This window comes from Lampris incognitus, chromosome 13 (genome assembly GCF_029633865.1).
Source record: "Lampris incognitus isolate fLamInc1 chromosome 13, fLamInc1.hap2, whole genome shotgun sequence".
NCBI lineage: Eukaryota > Metazoa > Chordata > Actinopteri > Lampriformes > Lampridae > Lampris > Lampris incognitus.
In genome coordinates this window covers 27,952,087-27,970,828 of record NC_079223.1, presented here as the reverse complement: position 1 = coordinate 27,970,828, position 18,742 = coordinate 27,952,087, and positions in this window count along the sequence as shown.

The window sequence follows — 18,742 nt, the reverse complement described above, 5'->3', positions numbered from 1 at the left end:
GCTACACTGTGATTGCACTGATTTTGTGTAACAGAATTATATACATGTAGTGATTAAGTAATGATATTGCAGTTCATATACAAATTAATGGAAAGCATATTGTAAGATGTTCCAAATTAAAAGAAATTAATGAGATCTAATTTTAGAAACAGATATAGAATGAAATACTTACTATTCTGCACTATTTGTGTAGATTGGGTTTTTATAACTACCAGATAGAATTTGGAAGATTGTGATGGCGAGCCCAGGCCAGTGAGACTGTGGACGATCATAGAAGCGGTGGCCTACCGTAGGATCTGTCCCAGGAAACGCCTGACAAGCCTGAATCATTCATCCAGACACGAGATAAGGACTCATACACACTAGCCTATTTCCTCTACCAGGGTAGAAATAGACATCGTTGAAGTATATTCAATACACTCACGGATCAGGAACTGAATTTTTCTTTCATCTCAAATTGCTATAACTGTCACAGCCTCTCGCCCTTGACATCAGAGCGTTCGCGGTCATAGCCTCTCGTCCTTGACATCAAAGCGTTCGCCCCTGACACCTGCTGACCCCCCCCTGTCACAGCCTCTCTCCCTTGACATCAAAACGTTCGCTGTCACAGCCTCTCGCCCTTGACATCAAAGCGTTCGCCCCTGACACCTGCTGACCCCCCATGTCACAGCCTCTCTCCCTTGACTTGCCTTGACATCAAAGCGTTCGCTGTCACAGCCTCTCGCCCTTGACATCAAAGCGTTCGCCCCTGACACCAGCTGGCCATCAAAGCAGTCAGCCGCTCTCCCTTGACATCAACGCGATCATCACCCTTAAAAAGCCTCCGCTGTGGTCCAGTCTTCGCTGGAACGTCGCCTTTCATGGACTTCTGCCTGCCTGCCTGCCTACCTGCCACTGAGCCGACTCCTGCTCTACCCCTGAGATCGGTTACTTCAATAAAGACTTGATTCTTCCCTTACCTGGTTGTCCCGTCTGCTTTTGGGTTCTTTCCTGATACGTGACAATAACACTAATTGAGGGTTGTGATTTGAATGAGGTTTTCTTTGGTTTATCATTTTATTTACTTTAAAGAGCTCTATTTTGTTTTATTTCAATTCTTTTATGTAAAAGTCTGCGTTGTGTATATTTTGCTTTTGTGAGGCAATAAAATTGTCAACTGTTCAACTACACATCAACTCCTCTCGTGAGTTAGTCAATGCAAACCCCTCACCGAACCTAATTAGATGTTAGCGCCTTTACTGCTACCCCTAGTTTGCACTGGAGGCGCTACATATATATATATATATATATATATATATATATATATATATATATATATATATATATGTATATATATATATATATATAAACAAAAAGTTACACCATTCCAACAAATTTTCAGAACATATCTCCATCCCAAATGGGAGGATACTCGTGCCTGTTTTGTTTTTGTGAACAATTTTGGGACTCGCTTCCGGTGTGGGAAAATGGCTGATCGAATTCGCGTTTGCAGCAGCTTCACCCAGTGCCGATGTCGGAAGACGGCGGCGCGAAATCACATTTGCGGCGGCATCACCCAGTAGCGTCCATGCAGTGTCTGTTTCCACTCTACGTCTAAGTTTTGTCTTCGTTTGATGACTGGGAGAACTGGCGCTGGATCGGCTGGGAAAGTGGCACAGGCTAAACCAGGCACGGCTCCAGGATTTCAGTTTTGGATGGGCCTGGAATTCCCTAAGGGGGTCCGGGGGCATGGTCCCCCGGAGGAAAATTTTTCAATATTGAAAATTTAAATGCATCAATTTGGTGCATTTTGAGACCAAAATCGAGCTAGATAGAATAACAAATGTAATCACAAAAAAACCCTCATAATTCATGCAACATTGACAAAATGAGCCAAAATGTTAAAAATTACTCAGTGCAAAATATATATTGCTTGAACAGCAGTAGTACCATCACTTGCCAACGTTGAAAGCCGGTGAGTGACCATTTTTAACTATAATTATATCACTGACCGACCAAGCAACCACAGCCCAATCAAAGGCCCTGTCCTAATACCCACCCTACGCGCTACCTAGAGTGGTGCAGTTTGGTATTACAGCGTTGCGTAGGGCATGCAAAGTCCCCTTTGGGAAGGAGGTTTAAATGAATTGAATTGGGACGCCTGAGTAACGCGAGCAGAGCAGCGAGCCAGTATTCAGAACTCGCTCATAACGTTATCTGTCATGTAAAGACATGCTACTAGAGTTCAATATCAATCACTATCAATCACAGTCTACAAATCTCTATGATCACAAGACAATGGGCTATGCTAGATGATTTCATTAACACCGGGTTTTTTTTCGATTTCATAAAGGCACATAGAGAAGATGCATTAAACAATTTATTGTCGTCACCGAGTAGGCATCCTGTAGTAATTAACATCGGCCTTTCTTTTTTACATGGCTCAGCCTCAGACCATCTAGCAACAAAGTCGGCTGCATTGCAAAGGCATTTCATGGTATGGCAGTTGGAACTAGCCTAGCCTATCCCGCCGGCGTCGAACATCACATCACATGTCTCATGAACTTGCTTACGCATGAACATCAACATATAAAATTGTGTTTATAAAACTATTTTTAGCACAAAATCATGCGATTATTGGCTGATTTCGAATCATTTATGACTAAATGAAAATTTGTAAAAAATAATAATATATTTTTTTGGGTAGGAAAATTGTAGGGTGGGCCTAGTGAAAAGTGGGCGGGCCTAGGACCCTCAGGCCCACCCATAACGCCGTGCCTGGTAACTGCTAGCCCATGCAGACCGGCAGTTCCGAGAACACCGAAGGCGGTCTGGCGTTGACTCTGGTGTTTTTGATGTCGTCGTGAGGAGTGCAGAGAGGTGTGTCGAGGCCACCGCCCGCCTGGGAGAGCTGGCACTGAATCGGCTGGGATAGCTTGGTCTAATTCGTCCGGTGGGCCCGGGGACCATGGCCCTTGCCTGTAGTTGCGCCCGAGGAGGAAACATCAAGGGCATTCTGACAGGACGCGGAAGTGGGGCAGGCTAAGCTACTTGCTAGCCCATGCAGACTGGTGGTTACGACAGTCATCCTGGCTGGCGTTCGTTCCCTTGGACAGTGATTTTTTTTTAAAAAAATTTATAGTTTGGATGTTAAGCAGTTCGGATAATGGATGGATGGATGTGTTAGTTTGGATTGTCATATATGGTAGTCAAATGTGCTTGCGCATATACTGTGTGATATACGTAATACAGGAAAACGCGGGGACTAAGCGACCTCGGGGAGTTTCGGGAGAATGTAGCTACATGGGTGTTGGTATGTTGCCTGATGATGATTCATTCAAACCGGCAAAAGCTAAATAAAGCCTCCAACATAATTATTTACATGGTTTCAGAAGTAAACAACGAGAGGAGTCGTGGCTAAATTCAATCTCCCGACAAACTTTTCCTTCGATAAGCCAGGCGAGTAGCCGCATTCCCAGCAAACATGCCCGTGTGGGCCCACTGTGGGTAGGTGTGGGTTTATTATGGGGCAATGTGGGCAGGGGCAAACCTGCACTAATCCCACATGGGCCCCATGTGGGGCCCCCAGCAGTTTTGCCCTTTGAGGCCCCTATGTGGGCTTATTGTGGGCAAGCCCAACTGTGCTCTTGCCCACAGTAAGCCCATATGTGCCCCATGTGGGTCAGCCCATGCGGGGCCCACAGCAGTTTTGCTCTTTGAGTTCCCCATGAGGGTTTTCTGTGGGCAACCCACTGTGGTCTTGCCCACAGTAAGCCCACATGAGCCCTCTGTGGGTTAGCCCATGTGGGGCCCACAGCAGTGACCTTTGAGGTCAACCCCCTGTTGACAGTACAGTTAAAACGTTTTAAGATTACAACTGCTTTAGGGTAAGTGGTACTCAAACTTTTTATTTACCGTCCATGCCCAATGCTGCATAGTCAGACCTCTGCAAAAATGACAGTAAAATGTAAACAAGTTGTCCAAGGTATAACCGGTCCATCTCATACTTAACTAAAACTGCCCATCCAACAAGACAAGTACCGTCTCAACTTTTTGGTTTGTCGCAGCTGTTTCACATTATAGTTAAGAGAAAGAACACTAGTGTTTTAACCCTGTATAGGTTGATCCAAGCCCCGATTAATTTAAAAAAAAAATTCAAATTGGCATTTCAACTTTAGCTGGGGTGTCAAAGGGAAGGGTAGTAATATAGGGCAGCAGATGATAACACACAGGCATCAAATCTACTTTAAGAAAGTGAGTGGTTGCCCTTGTCTCCAGTTTTTCCAATGTAAGCATTATGGCAGCCGTGCTGCTATGGTAGGAAACGGCAAGGCTCTTGAGTATGTGCAGGGCTGTTTGGTGCTGCTGTAATCTTTCTGGCTTTTTCTAGAAAGAAAGTAACGGAAACTGAACAATTTATCAAATATCACAACCTGGTTTCTGTGCCATGAAAAATGTAGGAGACACCATATTAACGGTATGACAAAAGCAGTTTATTTAACAAAAGCAAATTAATTGAATGCTTAACTGAACGTTAACAAGGTGTGGGGTGTGGATATCACTGGAATCAGTAGTGTAAGGTGTGCATGAGGGATGAGATAGTGGCTGTGTCCCAATACTAAGTCAGCTGCCATCAAAATGTGGCTCAGAAATGCCAGGGATAGAGATGGAGGAAGGAGCAGAAGGAGCAAAAAATAAATAGATTTAATGTCTGTTTTGTTTTTTTAGATTTAATGTCCTTATTGTGTTCAAATGTGGTTCTATGTTTGTTGTTCTGTTTTATAAAAGCATTTAATTTGGTATATAGCTTTGTTTTTCAGTTCCAATTGTTTCCAATTTTCAATAAATTCTTTCTTCGTATAATTTATATTTTCTTAATTTTTTTGTTTGAGCTGGCTGTCAATAAATGTCACTAGCATACCAGGTACACATGGGGCACTATGGGCCTGTGTGGGACCACTGCTCCCAGCCCAAAGTGTGGGCATACTATGGGCATGCTGCAGGCCCACAATGGGTCCCACTCAGGGCCCACTCTGCTTAGTGTGGGCAGCCCACACCACTGGGGCCCCACCAAGGGCCTTTAGTGTGGGGCCCACATGTGCCCCGCATTTCATGCCGGTAACGGGGCCCACAGTGGGCTGCCCACAGTGGGCCCTCTGTTCCTGCCCGCAGTGGCCTCACATGGGCCCCAAAGAGGCATGTTTGCTGGGTTGGAACAGCGTTTTGTGAAATTCAGAACCGCCACTAAGCTAAACAAAGAAGATGGCGTCTTGCAGGTTAGCAGCCTTGCAGGTCAGCAGCAAGTTGGAGAACATCTACCAATCGTTTGCATTTACCGATGAGGGACATAGAAATGACTTTGATAGGGTGCTTGGAAAGTTTGATGAGTACTTTGTGCCGAGAAGGAATGTAATACACGAACGTGCATGTTTCCATCAGCACATGCAAAGACCGGGAGAGAAAGATGAGACTTTTATCAGGGCTTTGTATGAACTGTAGGAGCATTGTGACTTCGGCGCGAGCAGAGATGAGAATATCCGTGACGGAATTGTTGTTGGAATACTCAACAAAGATGTCTCTGTGAAGTTGCAGCTGACGAAGGACTCGACGCTAGCGCTGACCATAGAGACGGTCAGGCAGTCTGAAGAGGTTGCTTCGCAAGTCAGAATGCAAGGAGAGGCAACTGGGGTGTTACAAGAAGTCACTCACAAACGCAGCAAATACACCAAACACCACGGTAAGCCAAAAGGGGGAAATAATGGACATTGGACAATGTGGAAAGTGTGGGAAACCGCAGCACAGTAAAGTTGAAAACTGCCCGGCTAGAAAATCCAAATGCAATACGTGCAACAAGGTAGGACATTGGAGTAGAGTGTGTAGGAACAGGAAAGCAGTGAGTGATGTTACAGAGCAAACAGAGCAGCTGCAGTCTTACTTTCTTGGAGCTGTGAGTAAAGCAGATGGGTCATCAGAGCAATGGGCCATCGAGTTGCTGGTGGGCTCCACACCAGTTGAATTCAAATTGACACAGGAGCTGATGTTAACATCATCCACGAGGAGACCTACCCGCTCACTCATCCCCAAAAGACCACTCGAGCCTGCAGATATTCCACTGGATAGCCCAGGCAGCAAGCTGCAGTGCATAGGACAGATCCAGAGCACTGTGTCCAACAAAGGAAAGACTCATCCACTCATAGCATATGTCATCTGCAGGCGCACTGTAAACAACTTACTCAGCAGGCCAATGTCTGTAAAGATGAATCTGGTGAGGAGAGTGGCTGAAACGATGCTCAACAGAGGACACCTACAGGCATATGGTGAGCATGGGACATTAAAGACTGAACCTGTGAGAATACAGCTGAAAGACAATGTTCAGCCATATGCTGTACACACAGCACGGCACGTACCTCTCCCTTTGCTGAAAAAGGTAAAGGATGAGCTCCTGAAGATGGAGAGAAATGGAATCATCGAGAGGGTGACACACCTCACCGACTGGTGTGCACCCATGGTGCCAGTCTTGAAGACGTGCAGAGGTAAAGCCCACATCTGTGTTGATCTCAAGAGGTTGAAGGAGGCTGTGAAGAGAGAACAGTATATCCTGCCTACTACTGATGAGATTACAGCAAAACTAAGCGGGGCCACAGTCTTTCTTCACTCGATGCCATCGGTGGGTTCTTCCAGATACCGCTGCATCCAGGCAGCTGTAAGCTCATGACCTTCATTACACCATTTGGCAGATTCAACGTCAAGCAGTTACCATTCGGAATTACGAGCACGCCCAAAATCTTCCAGAGGAAGATGATGGAGACCCTGCAAGGGCTGGAGGGTGTTGAGGTCTTCATGGATAACATTCTTGTATATGGGGCTACAGTGGGCTGTAATGTACCACAAACCTTCAAAGAAGCCATGAGCTCAACAAAGTCAGAAATGTTGGCTGGTGCTATGAAGGAGGAACTCGATTCTCTTATGGAAAATGATACTTTCACACTGACCACACTGCCAGAAGGTAAAAAAGGCAGTGGTGGGTCATTGGGTTTGTGCAATCAAAGACAATGCAGACAGCTCTGAAACCTACAAGAACAAAAGGAAAAAAAAGTCTAAAGTAACCTACTGTATGTAACCTACCAGACATATTGTGTTGTGACTAGTCTATGTTTTGTGACTGATGTATACAGTATAGAGCAAGTGGGGTTGTTACAATATTGGCTAAACCAAGGTTATGTGTATGTGCTCTTATACTGATGTCAATAGAGGGCGCTGTTGTGTTGACCTGTGGTCTATAAAAGAGCACGCGCAAAATAAAGAAACCGCTATTCCGGTTACAGCAACACCGATGACGTGCACGCGCGATTTTTATCCGTGAAATGCGTCTAGTTGAGCTGGTATTCCTGCCCTCAGAGATGACAATGTCAACAATATGGAAGGATAAAACAGAAAAGTCATAATCTTTACAGTTAAAAGGTTAGAGTTTGTGCAAATGAGCGTAGTTTGCTTAACATGTACATGACCAAGCACGTGTAGTCAGTCTAACAGCCTAACTTGATTAGCTGCATTATGTCAATTTATGTTTTCCTTTGTTTTAATTGGCATGTTCTAAAATGATAGCCAACCCAAATTCCATTCTCAGGTAGAGGGGTGGGGCTTGGTTGTAAGCTATCCTGAGTCGTGGGCGTGGCTTTAATTTGTTTAATGTTGCTTCACTGATGATGTTTGCTGTGGCCCCCGAGTCTATCAAGGCTGGCACACTGAGGATGTTTATCTTAATGTTGGTCTGTGGTAGTTTTGCAGTCTTTGTTTACTACGAACACACATTCATCAATGCTGCTAGATGAACCTGGCTTGTTACTTTCACTGGGAGTAGTGCTGGTCAAATAGTGTACTCTCTGACACGCGTTCTGTTGTTTACTGTTGTCTTTATATTGTTTTGTTTCCTTACCTCTGAGTTTTGAGCGGCACTATCTTGCAAAGTGGTTTTGTTTACCACATGCTCTGCATAGCTTGCCTTTAGCTGGGCAGTCCTCTTCGTGTGGGTATTTGCCTCAACAATTCCTACACCGGTTGTTTGGTTTATCTCTCATTGGGCGTACATTTCCAGCTGATGGCTTGTTTTGAGCCTTCTCATGCACCGCATTCACTGTCGCAACGGTACCCCGTTCTTTGTCTGCAGCCTGCATTTCAGACAGTTCTAGAGTTCTCCCATGGTCCAGAGTCCATTTAGTGTTATGTTGGGCTCTCTCAGCACCTTCCTGCGAAGCCTGGATGGTGTGCAGCTCTGTATTAGTTGTGCTTTTATTTCAGAATCAATGTTTGTAAACTCACAGTTATTTGTTAGCATGCGTAGCCTGGTGTGGTAGCTAACCAAATTTTCTCCTGGTTGCTGCACTGCTTTTCTGAATATGTAGACTTGATACTGAACATTCTTTTTGGGTGAAAAATATCCTGTAAGCTTCTGTTTTGCATCTGCATACTTCTCTGCCTCGACTGCCATAGTATTCATAGATATCATGCACTCGTTCTCCTGCTAAGTGCAACAGCAATGCTTTTAGCCTAGCATCCAATAGATCTGGGATCGCTTTCAGTATCAAAGGGAAGGACAGCTACGTTGCCTGCAAGCGACATGGTAACGTTATTTGGGAGTTAGCTTGTGTCCTTGTTAGCTTAGCTTAGCAACTCACTCGGCGATTTCCTCTTCTATTTTTTTTTTCTCGACGGAATTTTCCTTCGTCGCACAGGTTTGATCCTCGTCGCCAGTGTGATGTTTTGTGCTTCTCATAACATCAATAAATGGACAAACAACGACTGGCGTGAACGATGATTTTAGTGAAGTCTCACAGGATACACGGCAGGCGGCTTCCTGAACGAACATGAGTGCCTGACTACATAGCTGGCTACCATATCCTCCTATCAGCAGGGGGCGTACGTAGGCTAGAACACAGTCGCAGACTGTAGCTTGTAATGATCTGCTTTTGGACATTACAGACATGTCCACCAACAAAGTAATCGACTTGTATGCCTTCGCTGATTCTTTCGTAAATATACTTGGTGTGTCTATGAGGTATTTAGTCACATCCCTCCAGCCGATGTTTGGCAACTTCGTGACATCCCGTCTCCACTGAGCTTCAGCATAAACGGATCGGGATGTTTTTCTCCAGTGTTTTAGCGTAAGTTTCGACTCGTAATGCTTTCTGTCTTCCTTGCTTAGACCTTCAACATATTCTGAGATTTCCATTATTATGAGATGCATAATCTTTTGAGCGCTACCAAAGCGGTTCAACAATGAAAAATGTTCAACGACCCCTTTGGAATGTTCAACATTTTCCACCCATCCTTTTGGTGGTTTGTGCAGTTTATTGCACAACAACTGCGCGTCATCTCTGCTGTATCTGAACTCTATCTTGGTTAAAATCTCTACGCTGTAGCTGTTTTCTGCCCCCTACTTGCGCACGCATCTCTGTGATGACGTTGCACGGAAACCCTCCTATAGGAAAATCGGAATCTGACACGTTCCTTCCTTGTTGGAGGAAAAATGAAATAATCCAAAATAAATAATAAATACATTTTACTATGATGGTAGACTACTACAATCACAGTCATGCTGTTTAATTGGTCTTATACTGTTCTGGTGTCAGTCTAATCAAGTTCTGGTCCCAATGGTCAAAGATAAACTCGAAACCTTAAAATGACAATCTCAAAGATTTCCACCATCCGTTAGATTACAGCCTTTCGCTAGTTGAGCAGGTTTAATGCTTGTCTCTGATTGGCCCAGCAGAGAGGAAGTTCCGCCTTATCTTCCCCGCAGGACCAGTGACTGCTGACAGAGATAAGCGTCAGATCCTATCACGGTAATTATTTGTTTGTTTGTTTGTTTGTTTGTTTGTTTGTTTGTTTGTTTGTTTTTTGCGGGTAAAATCGTACCGACAGCGTGTTTTGAAATCCAATCGTTTTCAGAAGCAAAGGCTTTCATGAACTAAGTCAGCTGAGTCATTACTGTTTTGTCATAGTCGGTAAAACTGTGATACTATGATAGATAGTAATGAAACAGACATTAGTTAATATGAAAGTTTGAGATTAAAGTCTTGGTCCGGACCTAGGTGGTCTTGACTACAGTCCCGGAGGACCACGTGTACCCCAGTTAAAAAGCCAGCGCCTGACTGAGGCAGAAATCAATTTGACCAGTAGGTGGAGCTCTAGCCCTTCAGCTTTCAGGGGACTCAAGAAGACTGGTTAGGAGGTTCCGTGTGTGTGTGTGTGTGTGTGTGTGAAAGAGAGACAGAGAGAGGACAGAAGGTCTAAGATATCACAGAAAGTTGAATCAGTTCATCTGGACACTGTGTTTATTGAGAGAAATGTTTCATCACTCATCTAAGTGACCTCTTCAGTCTCAGTTGACTTCAGGTATCCTCACCCTTATAAACAATACAGTGGCATAACGACCGAAAACAATATGCTACTTTCATCACTTAGATGATTGATAAAACGTTTCTCTCAATAAACGTTGTGTCCAGAGTAACTGATTCAACTTTCTTTGATTTCCTTACTTGGATTATTGAGCATGCATCAAGACAAGATCCAGGAGACTATGGGGAGTGTTTATCTTTAATAATGTTAATGATTTGAGCTGAAGCTCTTAGTCTCTAAATAGAAAATAACAGAAGACTAGGTGCTGCTGTATAAAGAGTAATCTGAATGTGTGTCAGGTTTATAAAAACATATTTTAGATAAATGTTACACAGGTTAAAGTCTACTGTTAAGGACAATGTGTGTGAGTGGGTGTTTCATGAATATGAATGGAGCAATAACCACAGATGGCGGTCCAGGTTCATGTTTTGATGAATACTATTCCCTGTCCTTCCTACGCCAACCCTTCTTACTCTTCCTAAATTATATCTGTACCCTGTCCCAAGTCGCATGTCAACACACATGCACATACACAAATGCGCGCAAATGCACACACACACACACACACACACACACACACACACACACACACACACACAAAAGCATGTGTACATATGTATAGAAGTAAGTATGTATGTATGTATTTATGTAATGTATGAAATGAATGAATGTATGCATGTTTGTTTGTATGTGTGTATGTATGTGTAAGAATATAGTGTATGTGCATATGCATATGTTTTAATATATGTGTGTATGCACAGTATACAGTCGGTATGTATGTAATCTATGTTTGCATGTATGTATGCATGTCTTCTGCTGGATCGCCACCTTGCCGTGGTGGAGAAGCATACATGTATTAATGATCCCAAGAGCTATGCTGTCTGGAGCTTGACTCCTGGTAGGGTCACCCAAGGCAGATAGGTCAAAGGGGAGGTTCCAGATGAAGTGCGATCCAACAAAGACCTCAACGGCGGAACTGGCAGGAGATGTCTCCAGGTCACAATGGTAGTGATGGCAGATGAAGGCTACAACAGAGGGTGGTCCCCAATCGTCTTAGTTCTCTATGCCATTGGACTCTGGCAACCTCCTGCCAAGGATCATGTGGTAACTGCAGGCGCATTAGCCTCTCCATGTAAAAAGCTGTTATTTGTAGGCATCCTCCCGCCAGGGAATCAACCCATAAACATCATGGGTCAAAGCCCTGTGGTGATCAGGAAGAGGTGACGGGGGCAGGACAGTGAAGTTTGGCAGCCCCTAGCCACAACATGGCACACAAGTGGAGGGTGTATGATCAGTTGCTAAGCTCTGGGACTAAGGCAGAGGGGCTTCTTGGCTGCTGCACCCATGACTGAGCAGCCCTATTTAGGATCCTCTCTCCCCACCTGAGTTGGAGAGACTATGTTTCAGTGCCCTAAACATAGTCTGCCTCATACTTCCTGTCTGGACCACCACATCCAGCAGCGTCACCACCTTGCAGTTAGCAACAGAAATTTGTATATTCTAGAGACTAGAACATAATAACCCTTATGGAAAATCAATCCAGCGATTGACCAGTCTCTAATCTTCCATTATTTTCTAAAGTACTAAAGAGAGCTGTGTATCAACAACTTCTGATCCATATAGAAGAAAACTATCAGTATGAACCCTTTCAATCAGCTTTCAGGGCCTGTCACTCCACTGAAACTAATCTGGCCAGCGTGGTTAACGATCTTCTACTTGCTATGGACTCTGACTCCACCTCTGTGCTTCTACTGCTGGACCTCAGTGCAACCTTTGACACCACTGATCACTGTATACTATTAGACATAATAAATTGTAATTTTGGTGTCTCTGGCTTAGCTCTCTCTTGACTTCAGTCCTACTTATCTGGAAGAACACATTGTGTCTGCTATAATAATATGTCTGTGAATGTTCTCATTCATCCAGGTCATGGTTATCCAAAGGAGTTGAATCAAGTGCAACTGGACTTGGTATAATAATATCACATCGAAATTCTCTGATGTTAAATATGGAGTATCTCAAGGCTCGGTTCTTGGTTCTCTACTTTTCTCTATTTATATTTCACCTCTTGGCCAAATTATATGCAGTTGTGGAACACATTTTGATTGCTATGCGGATCCCATTTGCATCATATATTGGCGTTCCTGGCCGTGGAATGCCTTGGGATCCCCAGGAGGAGCTGGAGGACGTTACTGGGGAGAGGGACGTCTAGAGTGCCCTATTTAGCTTGCTGCCACTGCGACCCGACCCCGGAGAAGCGGCTGAAGATGAATGAACGAATGCTGTGCAGATGATACTCAGCCGTATATGCCTATAAGGGCTGATTCAAATGACTAATTTAGAGGCCTGCTTGGCTGCTGTGAAAATTGGATGTCACTAGATTTCTTGGTGTTACGTTTGATCCTAGCCTTTCCTTTGATAAGTGCATTAAAGAAATCACCAAGACTGCCTTTTTTCACTTACATAACATAGCTAAAATTCAGTCTTTCCTGTCTATGGCTGATGCAGAGACTCTAATACATGCATTTGTTTCATCCAGAATTGATTATTGTAATGTTCTGTTTTCAGGACTGCCAATGCTAGTACTAACAGTCTTCAGATGGTTCAAATTGCTGCAGCCAAGAATCCTAACTAAAACTAGAAAATTTGACCATATTGCACCAATTCTTGCCTCCCTTAATTGGCTTCCTATCCATGTTAGATCAGACTTCAAGATGCTTCTGCTGACTTATAAAATCCTAAATGGACTTGCCCTAACATATCTGTCTGTTCTCCTTAAACCGTTCATTCCATCTCGAGCTTTCCATTCTCAAAATACATGGCTCCTGTGTACCCAAAGTTAAAAAGAAGTCAGCTGGTGGCAGGGCCTTTTCCTATCAAGCCTTTTTTTATTTTCTTTTTTCTTTTTTGCCTTAACCTACAATTAGCTGCCTTTAAATTGAGTACTTTACGACCTGCACTGCATTGTGGATCAATTTCTGTCTCAATGAATTTACCAAGCACTGTTCTCCTGACGAAATTATAGTAGATTATTGACTATTGCAAACTGTTCTCTCACATGTTTTTTTCTCTCCCTCTGAATGATGTCTTCTCCTTTCTCTTCTCCTGTGTATGTGAATGGTGTGATGTGAGTCTCCCCAATGTGCATGTGTAGTCTGTCCTACTCCCGTGATCTCCATGGTGACCACCTGGACACTGTTTGGCATCCTCCTCATCACATTTTTATGTATCTTATAAAACCATATAATTTTGTTATCCTGTTTCAATGTTGTATCCTCCTCTCGCTCCGATGTGGGACTCTTTGTTCTTGTCTCTTCTCCCATGTATGTGAAAGGTGTGATGCGGGTCTGTCCTGTTTGCATGTGTAGTCTGTCCTTCTACCAGGTCTACATGGTGATGTTGGTCGCGTGGTTCAAGTCCTTGGTCGTTCCAGTGGCATCTGGACACTGCTTGGCATCCTCCTCGTCCTATTTTTCATATATCTTATAATTCCATTATAATTCTGTTATCCTCTTTCAATGTTGTATTCTGTAAACTGTGTACACACAACATCCATTGCATGTCTGTCCATCTTGGTAGCGAGATCCCACCTCTGTTGTTCTCCCTGAGGTTTCTTCCTATTTTTTCTCCCTGTTAAAGGTTTTTTTAAGGGAGTTGTTCTTTATCCAATGCGAGAGTCTAAGGATAGGATGTTATATTGCTGTAAAGCCCACTGAGGCAAATTTGTGATAATGTGACAATTTTATTTTATACAAATAAAATTGACTTGGCTTGACCTGATATCGCCGCACTCTCTGAAACCCGACTGGCGAACCAAGGGCAGCTGAAAGAGGAGAAGGGTAGTTACACTTTCTTCTGGAAAGGAAAAGCAGCTGAGGAGCTGAGGAGCCACGTTATTGGCTTTGCCATGAAAAACAGCCTCATTTGCCACCTTGCTGAGCTTCCTTTGGGCATCCATGAATGCCTGATAATATGACTGGTGCTTGTAAATAACCAAAGAATCACTGTCATCAGTGCATACACTCCAGCAGTTGACTCACAAGATAAAGTAAAGCAGATCGTCCATGCCAACCTGGACAATACCCAAGGAGGATAAACTAATCCTGTTTGGAGATTTCAATCCCAGAGTGGGATGGAATTACAACGTGCAGAGAGGCATAATTGGCCAGGAAGGAGTTGGAAACACAAACTGCAATGACATCCTACTGTTAACAACATGCTCAGAACACAGCCTAACCATCACCAACACACTCTTCCACTAGAAGAACAAATTTAAAACAAACTGGAAGCACCCTCACTCTAACATTTAGCACCTCATTGACTACATTATTGTCCATCAAAGAGACCGAAGAGAGGTACTTAACACCAGAGTGATGATCAGTGCAGATGACTGCTGGACTGATCACCACCCTATCCATTCCACCCTGTCCATCCATCTTCACTGGAAATGAAGGGTGCAGAAAAAGCACAGCCACCCAAAGCACAGCCTCGATTTACTGACTGATACCTCCTCTCTCCAACAGTTCCAGGTCAAGCTCAGTACATCAATCCCCAAGCAATATCTAGTGAAAGCCACTGGGATATGGTCAGGACTGTATCCCTGGCACCTGTAAAACCACTCTTGGACATAAGATGGAGAACCGCCAAGATTGGTTTGATGAGAATGACCTGGAAATCTAACAGTTAATCAACATCAAGAGGCAAGCCTTTACCATCTCGCAGAATGACATCAATTGCCAAAATAAACAAGCTGCCCATGCAAGAGCAAAGTCAGCCGTCCAGTGCAAGGTCAGGGAATTGGACATGGCAGCACCACCTAGTCTAAGAGCAGTCCAGGATGCCACCAGGAAGATGAAAATCAACAAAGCTACTGGTCCTGATGGAATACTGGCAGAAGTACTGAGGCCAGGTGGACCTACACTCCTCAGATATATCCATGCCCTGCTACTTAAAATATGGGAAAAAGAGGAAACCCCTGCGCAACTTAGAGATGCACCCATTGTGTCTATCTTTAAGAAAGGGGACAAAGTCTGTGAATGTTCTCATTCATCCAGGTCATGGTTATCCAAAGGAGTTGAATCAAGTGCAACTGGACTTAGTATATATCCATGAAGACGTTTCGCCTCTCATCCAAGAGGCTTCCTCAGTTCGTGCCTTTCTGACTAGACCATGCTAGTCTGACTGGCTGGTGATGAGACTCAGAATTTATCCTCTAGGATAAGGGGACAAAGCTGAGTGCAGAAACGACCGTGGCATTTCCCTGCTTTCCACCACAAGGAAAGCTGTGGATAGTGTCTTGACCAACAGAGCGGTTTTCGTCCTAACAGAGACATCATGGACAGGATTTTTACCACTCGCTAACACCAAAAAAAAAAATTGTACATGGCCTTTATAGACATAACCAAACCCTTTGATTCCATAAACGTCCAGGCCCTCTGGCTAGTTCTGTCAAAAATAGGCAGCCCTGACAAATATATCAGAGTACTATGGCTACCACAAGGTAATATTTAGCCAAAGTACTCAGCAGTTATGGAGAGGGTTAGGGTTAGTCCTTCAAGGTCCACACTGGAGTTAAACATAGCTGTCATTGCCCCAATTCTGTTTCCGTCTTCATTGCCACCATCCCCCACCTCACGGGTCCCAATCTGCCTCAGGGAGTCAAAATCATGTACAGAACTGATGGGAGTCTTCTGAACATTAACAGATTCAGGGCTAAAAGTAAAACCACCACCACATCCATCACTGAGCTGCAGTATGCCAATAACAACGCCTTAGTGTCCCTCTTAGAAAAGGAACTACAGAGCATACTGGACACCTTTTCAAAGGCATACAAGCAGCTTGACCTGACCCCCACCCAACAGAAATATGCCTGCTCTGCCCCCATCGATCTTTGTAGACAACACCAGACTTGAAAATGTGGGACAGTTCCCATAGACATGGGAACTGATATGGCAGCCTTCTCTCTTCTAAAACCAACATTGACATCAAAATACACAATCATCTCAGTTGTGCCAGGCAGGCCTTCTAAATATTGAGAAAAGGGGTTTTTGAATACTGCGACCTTCAGGTCAGAACAAAAATTCTGGGGTACAAAGCGGTAGTGCTGCCCATCCTACTCTATAGGTCACAAACATGCACCACATATAGCAAGCAGCTGAAAGCACTCAAGGCATGCCAACAGTGGTGCCTCAGGAAGATCCTTAAGATCAGCTGGGACGATAAGCTCACCAACTTCAGTGTTCTTGAGGAGGCCAACATCCCTACTATAACTGCCACCATCACACTACATCAGCTGAGATGGACTGGCCATGTCCTCCGCATGTCTGAATCTCACCTCCTGAAACAAGTCCTTCACTCTCAGCTTGTGACAGGATGCCATGCCCCAGGAGGACAAAAGAAGCGATATAAAGATAAGATCAATTCCCACACCAAAAGGTTTGGCATCGACCTTAACACCTGAGGACAAGCAGCAAAAAACAGGGAGGCCTGGAGACTGGCTGCCCATGAGGGTGCTGCATGCCACAACCATGACCTCCACCGCGCTGTTTCAGTAGGCTATCTTATAAAGAATGACACACACACGAGTTGCTCAGTGCAGCCAAGTATATTCAAAGTGATGTAACATGTTCCTGAGCGCAGGTCATGTGTATCTAAGGTAAACTAGTGGATAGCCGATGGCATCGATCTATCTAGACCCGTAACATCCTCCTTTTCCAAGTATAAACACATACACATGAAGTTAGTGCAAAATAAAATTACTTTCATATACGAACAACCAATAACAGTGCAACAGCAGTAAATCTCTTCATATCCCATACCAGTGTAATAACCACAGTAGCGTATGATAACATTTCTCCTCTTTTCCCCCTCTCTCCCACATAGCAACCATCAACATTATTCAGATTACATAGTGAGTTTCAGTGGAGGTTTAGACAGCCGTCCAACCCTTGTGTAAGTGTGTCCATCCGAACGCGGAGCGCCAACAGGAGTAGATGGCGCCTTGGGCATGGACCTGATGGGGCTCGGCTCGAACACAGTCTGAGGGGTCTCAATGACAGTTTCTGTAGCTGGATCCCCGTCCGGTGTGTGTGCCGCAGCGGGTTCAACAGGATCGTGCGCGGCTCGTGCAGCTGGCTCAGCCACTCTGAGATCGATCCTGTTACGACGGTACAGGGAGCCATCAATGTCCACAAGATAAGACCTCGGCGCAACCCTGCGGAGACAAGTTCCGACTCTCCAGCGGCCAGTGTTATCACCTGGCAGGGGCTTCATCCGTACGACTTCCCCAATTTCAAGTGCCGGCAATTCACGGGCAGATCTGTCATAGAAGGATTTGGCGAGTTGCTTCCTGTGGCGCAGCTTTTCAGTGACGCCCACGACAACAGCTGGTTCCAGGAGCTTGCTTGCCGCCGGGATGGACGTCTTCAACCGGCGGGACATGAGGCGTTGTGCTGGGCTGCTGTCCATGTTTTCCGTAGGTGTATTCCTCCAGTGAAGCACGGCTTTCCAGGGGTCTTCACCATCATGCGCGGCCTTGCGCAGAAGATTTTTTACAATCTTCACGGCCGACTCGGCCTTGCCATTCGCTTTCGGGTGTCTGGGAGAGGAGGTCACGTGCTCAAATTCCCACTCAGAAGCGAACCGTGTGAACTGAGCTGTGAACTGAGGGCCGTTGTCTGTAATAACCTTCTCTGGCTGACCATGTCGGGCGAACTGTGCCTTACATCGCTTGATGACTGTCTCTGCAGACATGTCGGGTAGAAGCTCAATCTCCCAAAAATCGGAATAGTGGTCGACTATTAGGAGATAGTCTTCCTATCTGAAGCTGAATAGGTCCATGCTCAAGACCTGCCATGGCCTGGTTGGTACTTCGTGAGAGAGCATGGTCTCCTTTTGCTGATTGTGGGCGTACACATTGCAGGTCGAGCAGTTGCTTACAAAGTCCTTTATCTCTGACTGCATGTTGGGCCAGTACAATGTCTCTTGAGCGTGTCGGTAGCATGCATCACCCCCTATGTGACTTGAATGTATGCGCGTCAACATTTCTGGGCGGAGTGACTTTGGGATGATGACTTTTTGCCCCCGGAACAGAACTCCGTTCTGCACACTGATTTCATCCCTGAAGGGCCAGTACTCCCTAGCGATGAGGGGCGCTTCCTCCTTTACATCTGGCCAGCCCACGAGAACAGTGTTCTTCAGTGCCTGTAAGCATTCATCTCTGTCGGTGTGTCGTCTGATCTGTTCCAGCCGCTGGTTAGTCACATTCAGGTACTCTGCCTGGTTCACGTGCTGTATGTCTTCCTGCTCTTGTTGCAGAGAGCAGATAGCGTGTCGCTGATATGCAGTCCCTCTGCCGAAGCATCCA